The sequence below is a fragment of the Tyto alba genome, unplaced genomic scaffold (genome assembly GCF_018691265.1).
Source record: "Tyto alba isolate M040663 unplaced genomic scaffold, T.alba_DEE_v4.0 Super-Scaffold_6, whole genome shotgun sequence".
Lineage (NCBI taxonomy): Eukaryota > Metazoa > Chordata > Aves > Strigiformes > Tytonidae > Tyto > Tyto alba.
Window position 1 is genome coordinate 7,291,825 of NW_024881327.1, and position 17,939 is coordinate 7,309,763.

The 17,939-nt window shown below is 38.1% G+C and overlaps 1 long non-coding RNA gene across 1 annotated transcript in view; it reads right to left on the bottom strand.

Moving 5' to 3' along the window:
• Positions 1-404: 404 nt before the first annotated feature.
• LOC122154907 overlaps positions 405-17,939 on the bottom strand; it is a 121,505-nt gene continuing 103,970 nt past the window's right edge. The window contains exon 5 of the long non-coding RNA XR_006167023.1: positions 405-758. This is a non-coding gene — a long non-coding RNA (uncharacterized LOC122154907). The remainder of the gene's footprint in view (positions 759-17,939) is intronic.

Here is a 17,939-nt window from a genome sequence, read left to right on the forward strand (position 1 = left end):
TAATTACTGAGGTAATTATTGCTTAGATGAACAGTGCTTTACTTAAGCAAATAAATCTGAATTGGGAGCCTGTAGACTTCTGGTCTTGTACATTCCCCCATTGCCCAGATCTTCATACCTGTAGAAACAGAGATGGTCTTAACCAATGTGAAATCACTGCTGCAGTACCTAGAACATGACAGCAATTTGGACAGTAGAATTGCAAAGTATCAGGAAGATAAGGGCACAAGTACCTCACAAACAAGGAATGGGTCTATTCTGCTTCAGATCTGTTTGGGGGGCTTTTCATTCAAGTGGGAGAATGTGATTATGTAATAATGGCAGTATGATGTGTATAACTGGTGGTGGCGGTAGATCATTTTCTTCGTAGAGGTCAAATAAAGTCAGCAACTGAATGGTATGTTTATGCGATGGCCTAGAATTATTTTAAAATTAGAGGAAAAGCAGGGGACTGATATACCAGTGTAAATTCACAGATTCCGGATGTGAATTGGCATAGCAAGGTAGCTTTGAGTGACAGTCTCCAAAAGCACAGTGAAGCTGAAGTCTAGAGAGGAAGAGTGAGCTTTCTGGGATGGCTTGGGCCCTTGTGGAGAGTCCAAGGGTGCAGACACACTGCAGTCAGGAAAATAACATTAGCTCAGACAGGATGCATGAGTCAGGGGTATTGAAAGGAGATGAGAAACGTGGTGTTCGGGCATCTGCTGCTCACCAATTGCTGGGCACTATTTGTGGTTCATGCTGCTGATGGGAATGTACTGGAAAAGAAACAAAAGTAGTTTAAATTGGGTTAATGGCTAACATCTGCCATGTGACTTACTGAAAGAGAACTGTTTAGCTGCAAGGACACGACCAGAAGGGACAGTAAGGGAAAAGCTCATAGTAGTGTGTTTCCCTTTTCCATCACCCCCAGACTCCCTGAATTTGTTCATCTCGGCTGATAAGATTTACTGGCCTGAAATACTGAGTATAACCTGACAAGCAAAGCACGTCTGCTCCAAAAGCTGCTGCCTACATTTTGCTATTTTCTATTATAATGGGTTGTCTTCTGAATTAGCATCCAGAATCTGTAGGGATTCAAACCAGACGCCATAACATGGCCCACTTGTATGGTTTCATTTAGGCTGAATTCAAAACAAAAGATTATAGTGACCTTGCTCGGATCTGTTAACAGTAATTCCTCTTACAGACCATGCTTTGCTTCAGTTAACACTTACAGTACAGGTATTTACATGGAGGGATGTAGTCAAACAGTTCAGTGGTACAGAGCAGAAACTCTTTTGTTCAGCACATGCTGACTACCGTGCCTTTGGTGTGAGCTTTAGACTGAACTTACATTAGTAGCTGGAGACAACTACTTAGATATGAATCTATTCTGAGCAGTCAGTTAAGATAAACATGATATGTCTTGCTCTCGCTACTTTCTTGACCCCCAAATCTTTATCTGAAATCTAGTACCAATTCTGATATTTTAACTGATTTTTTTTTTTAAAAAATAATCTGATGATCTGTATTCAAATACCTTTGTTTCCCTGTATTTCTTGGATCTGTCAGACAAGAAATCTGACTCTTTCCTTTGTTATAGTGTTTCTGTATCAAGAACGAATTCATTGAATTTTTCCTTCTGACCTGTGTAAGCTCTTTTGGCATCGCTAGTATTTTTCAGGAGCAAAGAGTTCTCAAACTTGGAATGATTGTTTATTTCTGTGACATTTTTAACCCACTTAAATTATTCTGGATATATTGGATAATTTTAGACAATGATAAGCTAATACTTTAAATACACTGCAGCTTGTCCCTTGTTATTGAAAAGACCTATGCAGTGGTGGAACAAGTTGTGGCTTTTTTTCAACTGAAATTTATCCTCTACACAGAAGAGAGATTTCAAAAGTTTCCAAAATAGCTTGGAAAAACAGTGAAGTAAAACTACAAAGTAAAACTGTCAGTTATTTTAAGACCTGCTGCATGCGTTTCTCTAAAAACAGTCCTTGTGTTTGCTATCCAGAAATGCTCAGTTCTCTGGTTCATATTTTTCTAAAACCTAAAGCTATTTATAGTTTGGACACTGAACTGTACCATTTCCTCCTGCTTTACCTTTTTCTCCCTTGCAATGGAGTAAATAAAAGCACTGTTTGCATTTACTTGGCCAACAAAGCTTGAGTCTGGAGGATAGGATTGATTGACTGGATGTACATGGAGACAATTCGAGTCCACTGATATATATAGTCTTAATTTTATAGGCTCTTTTTTTTTTTTTTTTTAAGAGCACTTTTGCCTATTGTTTATATTAAAAAGGCTTATCTGACCTTAGTGTTTACATAGCATAATGGATTTCAAACACTGATCAGCAATGGGAGGTTATCTTGGATCTCCTTGACTGTATAATTTTTTTAGTTTTTTTTTATCTTGTGAATGAATTCACCAGTTTTATTGATAAATTCCCTGACTGGGAACATCACATTAACACAGTTCAGGGATTGCTTTAACTGTCTACGTTATTAAGCCAAGCAAAACCTCACAAATATTATTTAAAAAATAAACAAAAACCAAAGAAACAAAAACCCAAACACACAAAAAAACAACCAAACAAACCAAAAAAACAACCAAAAAAAACCCCCTGAAAAGCTGACTGGAACTTTTAGCAGAACCACATTTATTATGTTTATTTTATCTCAAAAGCAAAACCTAATAGTATATGTTTGTTGCTTATTACACATCTCAAACTGAAGTATTTTCTTTGCCTTATAAGGCAGATTTTACTCAATAACTCTCTGACACTTACTTTATTTAACTAGGTTGGTGCAGCCAAAGCGTGCTGCCAAATTACAATTAGGACATCTACTGTCCAGAATATTTATTGTAGTGCAGCTCACTTATGTGAAAAACAACTTTTAAATGATGTGACTGTGACTGTTTTATAGTGCTGTTTTACATTTGGTAGTAGCAGTGTTTCTTTGAAGACATCTAAGGTTTCCTTTTGATTTCTTCTAAAGTATTTGTTTTAAAGCACCCGAACATCCAACCCTTTAAATGAATAAACACAGAAAATGTGTAAAACATTATCCCCTCCAGTTCTTTCAATAATGTAGTAATATGGAAGACTCCTCAAGCTTCTGAAAGGCTTTGCGTCTGATTTGTAGGTATAGACATGTGTTGCTATAGGCTGTCATTAATTTGCTAAATCTAAGTATGTTTCAGAAGGACCCAGTCTTTGGCCATGTCAGGGTCGTGTCTGGTGAACGTGAGGCATGAAGGCAAAAGCAATGTATTCAGCTGGCTGCTCATCCTTCCAGTCACTAAGAGGAGATTGTTATGCTGTCTCTGGCAGTGTGATGGGCTGTGTGCACCAGCTAACAATTCAGTAGGCAGCAGCACTGGCTCTGTGTGCTTTTTTCATTCTGAACATTTTCCCACCTCTTCTTTTAAAGAATCCTATCTAGCAACTGAATGGAAATCCTGTATTCTCTTAAATCAACATCGGATGGTTGGGTCGTACTGACTTTTGTTTCAGAAGGTGAAAACACCCATCAGTATGAGAAGATCTGAAAGGAGGGTGAAATTCAGAACTCCCTGCTCTTGCAGGAAAATACTCATGTGATGTAATGCAATTCAGTAAGGGGTTATAGATGTTAGCCACCTTTGTCTTCCGTTAGTTCATGGCTAAAAATAGGAACTATGGCTGCTTTGCAGCAGCATCTCTGTGTAGACGGTGGCCCCCTTGGCTGACGAGCCTATGTATCTACAGGATCTGACCCTTGTTCGGTGTCAGTGGACTTCTATGATTTTCTGAATGACTACTGAAAAGATCTCTTCCTGGAAATAGTCCAATATACATCTAATATGACAATGATGACCATGGATTAAAGCTTGGAGGGAAATGTCAATGGTTTCCTCAAGAAAAAGCCGCATGCAGACTGTCCTTGGTTGGGCCCGAGACCACCCTCTCTCAAATCTACAGCTTGAGTAGCGGTTTGTAGGACTATGCTAGAATTTAGGCCTCAGACTTTCAGTTACTAGTCAAATGTGTTTTCTTTTGTAATATTACTTTCTTTGCGCTCACCGTTTGCATAGGGTACTTGTAAAAATTGTTTTGTGTTATATCCACGAGTGGCTGCACTTCAAAACCTACTTCTGAACTGATACTGCTCTAGAAGTCCTTGAGATAATGAGTGAGGTGGGATATTTTTTATTTTGTTTTGGTTTTGTTGGTTGGGTTGGTTTATTTTCCTCCAGAGTAAAAAAAGCACATTGCTGCTGTTAGTACTGTTATTACCACTATTTAGTATACTGCTCAACTCAAAATGTCTAAGGCTTATATATTTAATAAGCATCATCTGAAAAGAAAAATAGTTTTATGAGACCTGTTTCAGTGGAACTGTTCGGGTGTTTGGAGAGACAACTGTATCACCTATTTCAGCTGATCATTAATATTTGTTTTATTTATTGTTATGAACCCTTTCTGAGTTCTCACCCAGCCTCTGATTTAGAAATGCAGTATCTGTGTTTGCCTATTTTTGCTGTGAAAAGACTGAAGATAATGGTGCTGGCAGACAGACTAAGCAAAATACGAGAGTGGGTGCTTACAGAAGAAAAATAAGAACTGGAGATTTGGATTCCAAAGTGCTACCGCAGTGATTAAAAAATAAAATTACAAAACTTGAGCCCTTCATTTGATCTGAAACATGAATACAAGTTCATTTTGAGTTTACAAAGCTGAGAACACTGGCATCCTTCAAATGTCTTTGGAAAAGCAGCCAGTTCAAACTTCCTGAGAGTGAAGTTTGTGGGAAGTGGCTTAACATACTAGAAAAGTGTTTTGAACTCCAAACAGAGTAAGGTATTATGCTCAAAGATGATCCTTATGCTTAGCAAAGGAAACTACAAATTGTGAAACATTTGGTGTATGTTTTGACTTATGCCAGTGTTACAGTAATGTATGCAACTCTTCAAAATATTCTCATTGTGGGGAATATCTCATTAAGAGGTTTGGTTTGGTTGTTTTTTTGGGGTTTTGGTTTTTTTTTTTTTTTTTTTTTTTTTTTTTTGTGTGCAAATAAGGAAATGGATAAGAGCTTTCAAACATTGTAAGCAAACATTCATCCTTGCAGACTCTTTGGAACAAGTAAACCTTAAAGATTAACTTGACCAAACCAAATTTAGAAAGAAAAGAAAAAAAAAAAATCATACAACCACGTCCTTGGAAACTTACACAAAACTACATAAGTACCCAGACCCGCTGTATAAAATATGATCTACAAGGACATGTAAGGTATGCAAAGCCAAATAGTAGAGCAGGCCTGAATTTTTTTTTTTTCTTTACCACAGACAAGCATCCAAATAGCAGTCAGGATGCCATCAGTCAGGTGAAATTCTGTGTCAGAAGTGGAGCTTTGGATGCTGTCTGTGTTTCTGGTATGCTGTAGCCCAAATGGGCTCAGAAAACTCAAATGGTGTTATGTAATCTTTGCCATCTTACAAACATTACTGTCTCCCTCATGATTATTGCAATCAAGTAAGTCACCCCAATCAGCAAGAAAAACTGGATTAAGCTCCCTTCCCTTTTTTAATCTTGCACTTATATTTTTTTTTAAATGTGGTTTTAAAAGGCTTGTTTTAGATTTCCAGTGGTATAAATTAGATGAGCAACGGGTTGTAAACAGATACTCTGATCGTGGAGGTGCTGCTGTTGAGCTGTAGGTGATATGCTCTGCTGTAGGTGTGATATGTTACTATATATTTCTGTACAAAGGCAGACTGCCTGCACATGATAAATGATTAAATATTTCCCTCAACTTCTGTTGAGTTGAATGTATAGGTAAATCTCAGAAAAGTTTCGGTTCTCTTCTGAAAAGAAATAAGTGGCTACTATTTTATAATGTCTTTTACAAAATAAATTATGGGAACAGACTTCTTGGTGTTTATTCCAAAACTAAAAATTGCTAAAGACACTATACTTCATTTTGTCTTGTGTACCTGTGTAAGTGGACAGATCTATCAAGTATAGATAATGTCTGTAGTGATAAAGATATTTATTTCTGAATATAAATAAATCTTGATTTATAGGGTTTATTAGCAAAAGCTGATACGTGTTGCCATGCATTAAATTCGTCCTGAATGAAAGCTTTCAGTTTGCCTCAAGTGTAGGGATGGTATTCGAGCAAACCCCTCCATCTGGGAGTCTGGCTGTCCAGAAAAGAAAGCAGTGAAAAATGTAGAGAAAACAACAATTTCTGTTTGTGACTTCTTGAAAATCTTTCTGATACCAGTTCTGTGTTACATCTGTTTCTTTTGCTTATTGGTTTAGAAGGTGAATCTATCTCCCTAGTGTAGTGTGTTTGCTATTTAAAGCTGCAAAAGATGTTTTCTGAATTGCTTTTCTATATCATGCCTCTAGCTATAAAAGCCTCTAAAAATGATGGTTAGAAACAAGCATCTAATAAATGATAGGAATATTAATATTCAGAACCTATTATAGATACCATTGAGGTAGCTTTGTGCACTGGCTGTATCAAAAGATATACCAGTAAAATTATGTAAGGAAATTCAAATGCTTCTAGGTTTGTGAAGTTGGTTGGTTGGTCGGTTGTAGTTTTTCAAATTATATTTTCAGTAGTTAGGTGAGTTGTCTCCATTTTTGCAAGTTTTCTTGTAAAACAAGATGTAGCAGTTCTCTCAGTAAATATATATATAAAAAAAAAAGGTGGAAAACAAAACTATAATTGACTTTGTAATCCACAGTAACCACAGACTTCTAGCTAGTAGTAGATTTCTCAGCTAACTGAATGAAAAAAGGCCTCTAGTACAGCAAATAAGAACTACATTCTCTGCTAGAGTGGGGAACAAAATGTGAGCAGCATGTTAAACGCAACCATTTCTTGCCTTGCATATTGTATTTTGTTGAGAATCAAATCTCTGCAAGATTTCTCATCTCACTAAATCTAGGACATGAAACCTCAATTCTTGCTTGTTTCCGCATTCAGAGCGGTTCACAAGAGTGACTTTTTTTTTCTCTACCACTTTGTAGCTTTCACCATCTTTGCTGGAAATCCGATGCCATTGCATGGACAGAAATCAGATAATAGTGTTTTGTATTCTGATATTTAATGGATGCAAAGGGAAGATTTACCATTGTGTTTTTAACTCCTCCTACAAAAGTTCTTGAAATGAGAAAGCCCTTTGCAGCACCTCCTCTACTGAAAGCAATGTGAGTGTGTTCTGTCACTTTTCAAGTAACAGAATTTATGAGGCTTTGAATGTGATGAGGCTTTATTGGAACAATATCAAAGGGTTCTGTGACTTTGTTTTCCATTCGTGGTGTAAAGGCCCTTTGTGGCTATGGAGCGAGGGGCCGTAGCACTCCCATATTGTATCAGTAGATCAGTAATGCACTTCACTAGGTTCACAGAATTACTTAAATGGGATCTGAAATTACAGTTTAACGGGGTTCAAAAATCTGTTGTGAGGGTCTCATCAACACACAGTAGATTGGCTTAGTTCGCTGTTGTTTGAATGATTTCTTAATAGGGAAGAAATTGTACCAAAATCAAGACTTTTGCAAAATTAGACCTTCGTTCTGGCTGGAGCCACGAGTGAGTGCAGAAGCTCAACGGAGCTGACAGAGACTCTCAGAAGCAACGGAATAAAATCGAGATGTTTTTTCTAGCTTGCCGTTCTAGGTTTAAGAAAACACACATGGCAATAGGTCTCGTGTGTATTGAATGGATGGATGCTTGTTCTTCATCTGCTTATACTGAGGGGCACAATGTGTAAGACCTTCTGTAAGATGCGGTAGATTCAGCTTCATGTATCCTTCTCCCCAAGATCTCTCACATTAGAGAAACAGCTTAAATGCTTGTGCTGTTAGAGACTAAACCTTTTTCAGTGTATTTCCACCCCTCCCTCCCCTTCCCCATATTTTGTCAATGATGAGGGAAATGGATCCTAGGACTTGTATGTGCATGTGGTAACTATTAACCCAATGCTTTCATAGTGCCTTGGGAGCAGTGAACTGGTCTGTTCTAGCCTATGCCTATACCTCCTGGAACAGGATGACTTCCCATGGAACTTTCAGAAAATTAACTGTGAATTCAAAGACTGAGTAAGAATCCAGTAATTCAAAATCATAAGGATCTGAGCAAAAGCTGGTTGTGTGGGTGAGGTATGGCGCTTCATTTGATGCATTTCCATCTTCCTACCCTGGATGTGTCTGGCACTGAATACATTTTCTGTGCCACATGTCACTCTCCTTCCAGCCCTAAAATTCACCGTTACTTGCCCGCTCACACCTGCCTGACCAGTGGTTGCGGTATAAGGGGAAGCCCCTAAGGGTGCTGGTAGCAAATCTTGCCGCCTTTTCTACCAGCAAGGAGGACTGGGAAGGAAGACACTAAACTGACATCCTTCCTTGGGCATTGTAGCTTTAGCCAGCTCTATAACAAAGACCTAACAGTTGCATACTGGTCACCACATGCAGTTTGTCATTTCAGTTTTGGGTGCTCGGGCTTCTGTCACCAAAATCTGTCCTATTATATACCATGAAGTGAAAGTTTGGGGTTTGCGTTTGTAGCCAAAAGCAACAAATGAGATAGGGAATGGCCAAGAAAAGAAAACCAGGGAAAAGGAACACTGTTTTTGTTAAAACTTGATGTGTTTGAATGCAAACTTTCACTATGAGAATAATAATTAAACATTTATTTATAATCTTAACAGACACATGTCCCCATAGCATGAAGGTATTTTTCTGTCTAAGGTGGTGGGAGGAGAAACAGAAACGAGGAACGCTTGTAAAAAGTGTATCAGCAAGTAGGTGCATTTTTTAAAAATTTGTTAGCATGTGAAACAGTTCTGTGTATGTGTATGCTAATGCATCATCCATATATATCTCAATACTAGAAAACAAATGCCTATGCTGAAATTCTGTTCTCTTTTGCATCACATCTTAATGCTATTTTATTGTGGGTTGCTAAAAGGTAAATTAAAAACAACTGTAAATGTAGCATATGCTTAATTTATTATGTTATTGGCTGCTGAGAGATGATAGACACTACTATGTTTGCAGACTCCCTCAGGGAGGTCATTCTTTTCCCATAGTCTAATTATTTTCCTATGTGTGTGATCTCTTGGTCTTCACTTGTCATGGGGCACGCTAATGCAGTGTAGGAGGTTTTTAGCTTGACGAGGAGCAGCCCTTTCTCATTGTACTGCTGTCTGACAGCACTAAGAAGGAACAGTGACTCTTTTCAGCTATTTGTAATAAAGTTTGGGGTGGAGGGAAACTACAGATGATGAGAGCACCTTCCAAGTTAGCTATTCTGAGATTTATGCGGTATGCTGTTGCGTGGCCGATGTTCAGTACCACTACTGCTTTATTTTTTAATTCCATATAACTGCTGTATTTAACACAATCCTTCAAAAATGAAATCATCACAATTTACTCTGCAGCACTATGAGGAAAGGTGGGCGGGGTCACCAGAGCAACAATTACTTGAATCTCTAAAGGCTTTAGAGCAAGGTCTGAGGTTTCTAGCTGAGGGAGATATTTCCCCATCAGTTTCCAGAAGAAAACAGTGTTCTACATGTAGCATAAAGCTTCGGTGCGAACTTTCATTTGAGTTTTTCTGCCATTTTTACTGTGTCAGTTGCAATACCATTGATGACATTTCATTTTTTTATATTATACAGCACAAGACCGCTAAGCAGGTGCAGTGCTACATGCTAACAGATGGTCTTCTCATGAACTTGTTCTCCAAGCTTGCAAAGAACATCATGAAAATAATTTTGTTGAGGATGACACAGTAGTAATGTCACTGGCAATATTTTGATGGAGAAACCGTCCCATATTTATTTATGTATTCTCTCATTTTTATTCTGGATGCAAAGCAAAAAAAAAAAAATTAAAATACTGAAAACAGTAAGTAGAACACATTTACCCTCAATAGAAATGTTTATTTAGTGGTTTCCATGGGGCTGAATTTTTGTTTAGTCTAATATTCTCCTGCCTGAGTAATGTGTATAGCCAAAATGATCTTTTCTAACTCTTGTTTATGCTTGCTCTTTGACTGTAGATCACCTGGTGTTGAGAAAGGCGTACCAGAAGAGATTTCTCCACTATTTCATAGTCCCGTAACAGAGAGGTATTCCACTTAACCTGCTCAAAGCTGCAAAACTTCTCAAAGGGAGAAGCGTCTTGCTTACCCCAGCCAGTGTGTGCACAAGTACTGGCTGTGACTTCCTCTACCCTGATTTATTTTCTAACTAGATTAGTTTTCTTGGCTTGGCCTTCCCTTATGTTATGAGTTTCATTACAGAGGGAGATATTTTAAGAAATAAACCCTCCCAAATAACATCAGTTCCCAACAACCCTAGTGAGGCTGAGTAGGAAAGGACAATGAAGTGCCAAGACAAATATCGTTTGAAAGGATGGGACCCACAAAGGACTGAAATATCAGTCTGTAGCAAGACTTACAAACCACATTTTTATGCAATCTTTTCTTTTGGTACTTCATTTGAAGTATCATCCCCTAAAGGGTCAGCTTCTACCTTTAGTCTAGTTTGAATAACCTGGGCTTTATATTTAAATATCAGTGTGGGTATTTTTTAAAAAAAGCTACTATTAATAGTTAAAGTAATTACCCCCTTGCAACTGTGCCAGTTTTATCCTTTCCGTGAATAAAGGAAGGCTGGAGCTTTTTGATTTCTCCCAGTTCAGAGAGGAGTGAGGAAAGCTTATTTTAGTAGCAAGCTAAAGGAAGGCGTAGACCCCGGGTTGATGTTATAGCATATAGGGCCAGAGCGTTCAACAGTGAACGCACACAAATGTATAGCCTCAGGAATGATGCAAGTGAGAGCTAAGATATTGTGGATGCTAGTCTGGGCTCTTCCTGTTAAATTGATACTGGATAAGTATTCTCCCAAATGAGTGACTGTCACTCACAAAGTTGTTCATCCTCTTTTTTTGCTTGTTCATCCCATCTTATTTGAAGAGAAGTATACATAAGCCAAAGCCCATAATCTGCTTGTATTTCAGTGTGTGAAATACTATTTATAGGTTCTGATGACTAAGCTGCCTCGGTTTATTTAATTAAAAAAAAAAAAAAAAAAAAAAAAAAAAGTAACATTGGGTTTGTGTTTTGTAGCATTGCCCAGAGTGTGTGTATATGTAACCAATAACCATAATTAGATGGTGAAGGAAATGCTGCATGCAGTGTTAGCTGATGCATGGTAGTTGTTATGCAAAGTCCACAGCTTATATTTCTGAAAGTTCTTTTCTTAGAGGCTCGTAACACAGGGTCAGTTTGATTTTTCTTTTTTTAAAATAATTTTCTACTTAATTTTTCAGTTCCACTGCTTTTTTTTATACTAAAAATGTTTTAAGCTTCTCAGCTGCATACAGGAGCTTTCCATTAGCAAAACCTGTAGTAATAGCCAATGTAAATGACTTTATCCTGATTTCTCTTTTTTTTTTCCTACTGCTAATGATTCTAAGCCATAATACTCAGATGAATAATAAAATGAACTAGGGCATGTGAAATAAATGCAGTTTCCTAAAATAATGCCTGAATAAGAAATACGTTTAACAGTTTTCTCTGACTAGGGAAAAGATGAGAGGTTTTATAATGTTTAAACCTGAAACTGAGACTTGATTTTCATATTGTACTTGTAGAATGCTGATGCTTCAATCAGAGGGAAGCAAACAAATCTGAGAAATCATTTGAGTGGATGATGATGTGCAACTTACCGCGGCTGCAGAATACAATTATATACACAAACGGATTTAGATGTATCAGTGCGTATAGTCAGGGCCTGAAATGATGTTTCTTGGCTGCTTTCTAGTGTCAGAGAGGCCACGTTCCTGCCCGTGTCCATCACCAACCTGCTCTGCTGCCCTCCACCCCGCCCGCAGAGGTGCGTGTTTCTTGGGCCAGACCCTGTGGGAGCAGTGGCCTGAGACTAAGTACAGGGGTCCTGTTCTGTGGCTAGTGCACCCCTTAGCTCTGTGTGACGTAAACTCTTCGCTAATTACTTGTGTGCAGGTGTTTTATGTAGGACTGTGATTAAAGCTGACAAGAGGGAGATAGCTCAGGCATCTCTGGAGGGGGAAGGAGAGGAGTTCCTATTCTCAAGTTAGGGGACCTGATAACTGTTTTCAAATGAAGTGTTTTTTTGGTTTTTGTTTTGTTTTTTTTTTTTTTTTTTTTTTTTTTTTTTTTAGGATGGGATTTCTAGAAGGATTAAGGATTATACTTCCTAGTGACTGAAAACTTCAGATTCTCCAAGCAGTGTAGTTATCCAGTTTTTCAATCCAAAAATCCTGCCCCTTCTGGTCTTCTGAAAGCTTACGCAGTGGCAGACAGATCATAAAACTGGTGCTAAACTGAGCTCCTGTTGTGAATAAGGCTTTAACAGCATCTTGAGTCTGTCTTTGTTTACTGTTGTTCAAATCTGATGTAAAATAGCTCCAGCTGTTGAGGCATACTTCTGTAGAAGGAAGACCTTGCAGGAGACCTGCCTTCATCTTGCCTTTTGCTACACAAAGTTAGCACGTTGTCCAGTACCATATTGAGAATGGAGTAAGTATGAAAGAATATGTATATTCACTGTATATTTATGTATCTATCATTAATACTAAGAACTAATTAGCTATATTTACAAACAGGACTTCAGAATAAAAGGTTAGAAATCTGTTCTTTTGTACTCTCTTGGGGACAGCAAATCAGAATATGAAGAGTAGCTACATGGATAAGCCGACCATGCCACCCGGCACTGCAGTGAAGCCTGGGGTGCAACAGGCTCCTGTACTACATCCAGTGCCCAGGGTTCCTTAGGTGTGTGCTGCCTTGTCACTTCCAAATCCATTTGCCAGATCTAAATTTGTAAGCCAACTAGCATTTGGAATATTAATGTTTAATTACCACTTTATTTTACTAATAATCTCATACATGGTAATACATAGAAAGGCTGTACCTATTGTGAAGAGTAATTATTTGGTGCTTGCCTAGCTTTTTGACACCAAAGCTGCATTTCTGAGCCATATAACTTCTTCCTAAACAAGATAGAAATTACTTTAAAAACTTGTAGCAGCACTTTCACCATAGCTGCATATCCCCAAAAGCACAGATGATGTTGACTTTAGTATTCAGAACTGACTGACTTGTCAGGTACGCTTGACTGGAGGAATGCATAGTATCACATGAGGTGTTCTGGCCAACAGAATGCTGTCCTTACGGACTTGTTCAACCCACTGCCCTTCTCTTTGTAGGTTGGGAAAGAAACAGGCAGAAGATATCAGCACCGGACCTACATTATACTGACTTCTATACGTGGAGAAGGATTAATTTACATCATCTTTGAAAACACCAGTTCCTGCCAATGGCTCAAAGCAAGTGACCTGACCCACTACAAAAGTCAGCTAAGTAATTTTTTTTTTCATGTTACCTTGGTCCTATTTATTTTTTCCTAGCTTTGCAGGCTACACTAAGTAGAAACGGAACTTCAAAACTGGGGTAAACTCAACTTACATTTTAAGTACAATATTCTTATCAGATATGGCTACTTATTTTATAAGAATGACAGAAGTCATCTTAAACTTAAAATAGACTTTCCAGGTATTTTTGCATTCTCGTTCTGCTTTTCTAAATACAAAAAGGACCAAACAGACCCTTTATCCTGCAACCCTTGTGACACAGCATTTGAACTTAGCAGTCTGGAGTTCAGAAGCACAACTGGTAAAGAACAGGAGGAAGGGGAGGGGGTATGTGCTGCCAGCCCCCAGGAAGGGGCTGTGGGGGGGCATGATCCTGGCTAACTGAACCCATGCTCAGGCAACAAGGGTTCTCAGGAGAGCCACTAGTGCTTTAATACAAAGCACTAATCTTTTAAAGTTTTAAGAGTAAACAATCCATTAATATTCTAGTACTGCTATAATGCATTTGCAGTTACTTTTTTCTAATATGCCGAACAGTATTCTGTTCTTCCCCATATAAATATGCACTACTGTTCTTAACAGAACTCCGTGCTTCTTTTCACCTGTCTTTCATGAACCAGGTTTCACTAGATTGACTCTTTTATATTTTACTGTTAGAATTAAATTGCCTTCTTTTTGTAACTTGTTTGTAGTTTGTCAATTCAACAAACTGAGAAGAAAACCATTTTTGATTCAGATCCACACTATATATGCTTAGATTCCTTTGGGATTGGCAGTGGAAAAAAACAAACAAAACACCTCCCCAAAAACCATCCTCTGTGAAGAGTCGCTGCAAAGAATGCTCTTCTCTTTAGTTTGTGCATAGAAACAAACGTGTTTACTGCAAAGCCATTGCCTGCAAATAATTTATTTCACTTGAGCAAACAAACAAAAAGAATTAACAACCTTCCATGCTATTGATTAAACAGTTAGTTGCCATTGTGAAATCAAGACTGATCTTTAGTGCCCTATTTCACCTAGGCAGAGATGTTCATTTTAGAAGACTCGTTTTCCTACTTCTTGGTCAAGTTTGTACTCCTAAGCAGCATTTCTAGGTGGTCTAGACACAGCAGATCCACCACCTTTTTTTTTTTCTTAGCATGCCTTATCTAAAATCAGATAATAGCTTCAGCTCCTATTCATGGGTTGATCACATGGTGCCCATTGTTAAACTCTTACTTATTTAGTTAGGTTTAAATAATTAAAAATAATTAAGTAAAAAATTTAACCTAAACTTTTTCAATGTAAAAAAAATATTAAAATAGGTCTGTGCCTTTTAAACCCACCCCTTTCATATTGCTTTACATAGGCTGCTTTCCATTTTTATCTCTCCCAAGTTCCTGAAGTGGGATACAAACAGGTGCTTCTGGCACTGACGCACTGGTTGGAGCAGTCTTCCATTTCCAACAATTTGCATCATATTTTAATAGTGCCAGTACAGAGCACAACTGCTTACATTGGTATCTACATTATTTCTCTCTCTTGTTCCAATACCACTTGTTCTAAATTCACCAGGAGCTTGCAGTGCACTGGTCCTGTTCAGCATCTTTCTGGGAGCTCCTCTTTTGATCACTCGGTCTTCTCTTGTCTGGTGGGTTTTGGCCAATGACTTCCATTGCTGTCTTGGGATTTCTCACACCTCTGCTTCTTGCCACAGCTCCTTTTTCAGAAAATTCTACATTAGCTAATACTTTGTCATCATCCACATTACCCCGTTTCACGAGGGAGTAAGTGCTAGTCTGTAGCAGGCAAGTTACAGATTGGGTTCTAGATTTAGGTATCTACATTTTGTTATGGGAAAGAAATGTCTTGCGCAACAGCTGGGCTACATGAGCATCATTTTAGTGCAAATCAGTATGAACAGTACACATTTTTGAGAAAGCTGCAGCTTTCTGAAAGTGTTATTTTTTCGTTTTGTGCTGCTTTGATAGACTACTAATTATCTCCTACATTTCACAGTGGCTATTGTGATTTTTTCACAAGCACTAAAAAAAGGAATGGTTGCTATCTTTACGAGAAGCACTTTTGTAGAAAATATTTGTAAAACTGAAAAACAAACCTAATCTTGATGAGTAAATGACACATACTGTTTCTGACACCTTAAACGAAGGAGGTAGATGCCCAGAGCCCCCTTTTTGTAACTTTTCCTGCCCCGGCTCTGCCATCATCTTCATTCTTGCTCTTTATGCTACTTCACAGAGCGCTTCTACAGAAGGACGACACATCCAGTTTTGTGGCAATGCATTTCAGCCTTATCTCAACTGGGCAAGATAACTATTCCTAAACAATTCTCAAGTGCACATAAAATCATGAGTATTATGATGTCTGGACTCAATAGGTCCAGTATTAACATATCAATATGAAAACCTGTTTTCTTCGCTTTTAAAATTTAAAACAAAACACTTCTTGCTCCATGTAAGGAAAGCAACTTTTTCCATTCAACACAACTTAAAAATGTATGTGATATTACATGTAATTCCAAAGCTCCAGATTACATACTTCTTCCAGCTCCCTGTAATCCTCAATTTTTAGGGACTAAACACTTAAGACTAAACATCAAGAGGGATATAGACAGCCATGCTCCACGCTGCAGCACATATATTTTTTATAATCTGCTGCCTAATAAATTCTTCATCCCTGACTAAGATCATGCTCATCCAAGCCAGCAAACTGGTTAAAATGAGAACTCCAAAAATCGTCAGGTTCAGGAGGTAAAATAGCCAGCGTAGCCAAGAGTTAAATTCTTGCACTCAGAAGATAATGCACTTAAACCTTCATAACAGGGAAAGAGCATGTTTGTTTTCTGTTTTGTTTCCTCTCCAGCACCAAGGAGAAAAAAAAAAAAAAAAATCAAGGTCACTTAGCTCGGCCTCGTATAAGGAAAACCTGAGAAGAAAATTGGCACTATAACTAACCCCACCACTGAAGCCACTAGTCTGATCTTCTGGACACCGAAATTAATAAGGAAGATTATTTTCTCCTTCTGCAAGATAGCCTTCACTGTGGGACCTTTAAAAGTCTACAATAATAGACAGCACCTGAGGCAGAGCTTTGAAGATAGAGCTGCTTTGTGCACCAGAGATTACAATTAATATGGGGGGGGGGGGGGGATTTAGCCTTGGTTATGACATTCTGATGCTTTGTCTAAAAAGGGATTTTTCCTTTCTTAAATGTTTCTTTACCCTATTATTAAATGTGTTAAATTTTACAAACAACTGCAATAGTAGGAACTTGGGAACATATAAAAATATTTGTTAAAAACCCCTTATGTTTGTTTGAAATGAAAGTGAAATGCAAGACTGACTTAGGTGTACTGTGAGAATGAAATGGAATTTAGGTGGTTGAATCCAAACCGGAAGTTTTTCAAAACCTTGTATTACTCTGCTGTATCCTGGAACCTGAAATGTCTTAGTCCTTAGCCCTCCCCTTCAAAGCTTTTGTCTGAATTTTGGCTTTTGAATGTTTCCAGATGCATCTAATTTTCTTAAAGTCTGAGTTTCCCAAGAATAGGGGAAAAGCAGAAAAAGTGAGAATTAGATGATAGCATATAGACATTGAAGTCACATCAGTAAAAACAGTAGAGATGTAAAAAGAGTAACTAATATGTTTAAGCAACTAGGAGTCACACACCTTTATTTTTTTTACAAGTAAAAATTTTGACTAAAAATATTCCATAATTGAGACTAGCCAAAAGCATTGGATATACTGACCGAGCTCCAAACCTGCTTGATTATTCCACATATGAGGTGGCTTGGGATTGACAAACATGTTTTCCCTGAATCTAAGACCCTGAAAATTTGATTCGGTGTCTGTGGTCAGACCACAGCTAGTCTTGTGCAAAAAATAAGGAGAGGGGGAGGTATTCTGTTTCTGCTGTTGGGATGAAGTGTCTTTGCATCGGTGAATACATGATGCATACCCTGAGGAACAGTAAGCAATGGAAACAGAACGATCAGTTGTCATCTAGGCAGGGTAGTGGTGTGAGCACTAGTTTTCAGTTCCTGCTCCCAACACTAAATATTTAATATACCAACACTACTATTTAATAGTAAATGCTGACATAGTTGGCGTATTCTCCATGCCAGACAGATGATAACCAATAAGCTTATAAATTGTGACGTACCTTCTGTTGCTCACCCTCAGGTTTATTAAACAATGCAATTTTTCCCTCACCCAAAAAACCCTAAAAAACGGGGGCAGGGGGGAAGGAAGGGCAGGGCAGGGCAGAGTGCCCACTTTCCAAGATAGCCTGCATCCTTCTGGTTCAGTTGCTCTTCAGGCTTAGGAGGAAATTCCCCCACTTGCTGGACAGGCAGCCTAGTCAAGAAGGCTTTTATATACAAAACAGATTTCCATGCTTTCCATGACCTACAAAGAGAAGGGTTCTAAGCTGTGGATTCTGAGTGAAAAAAAGAGACCCTTAGACCTAAGACAAGGGAAAGATTATTTGGAGGAAAAAAAAAAAAAATAAAGAAGA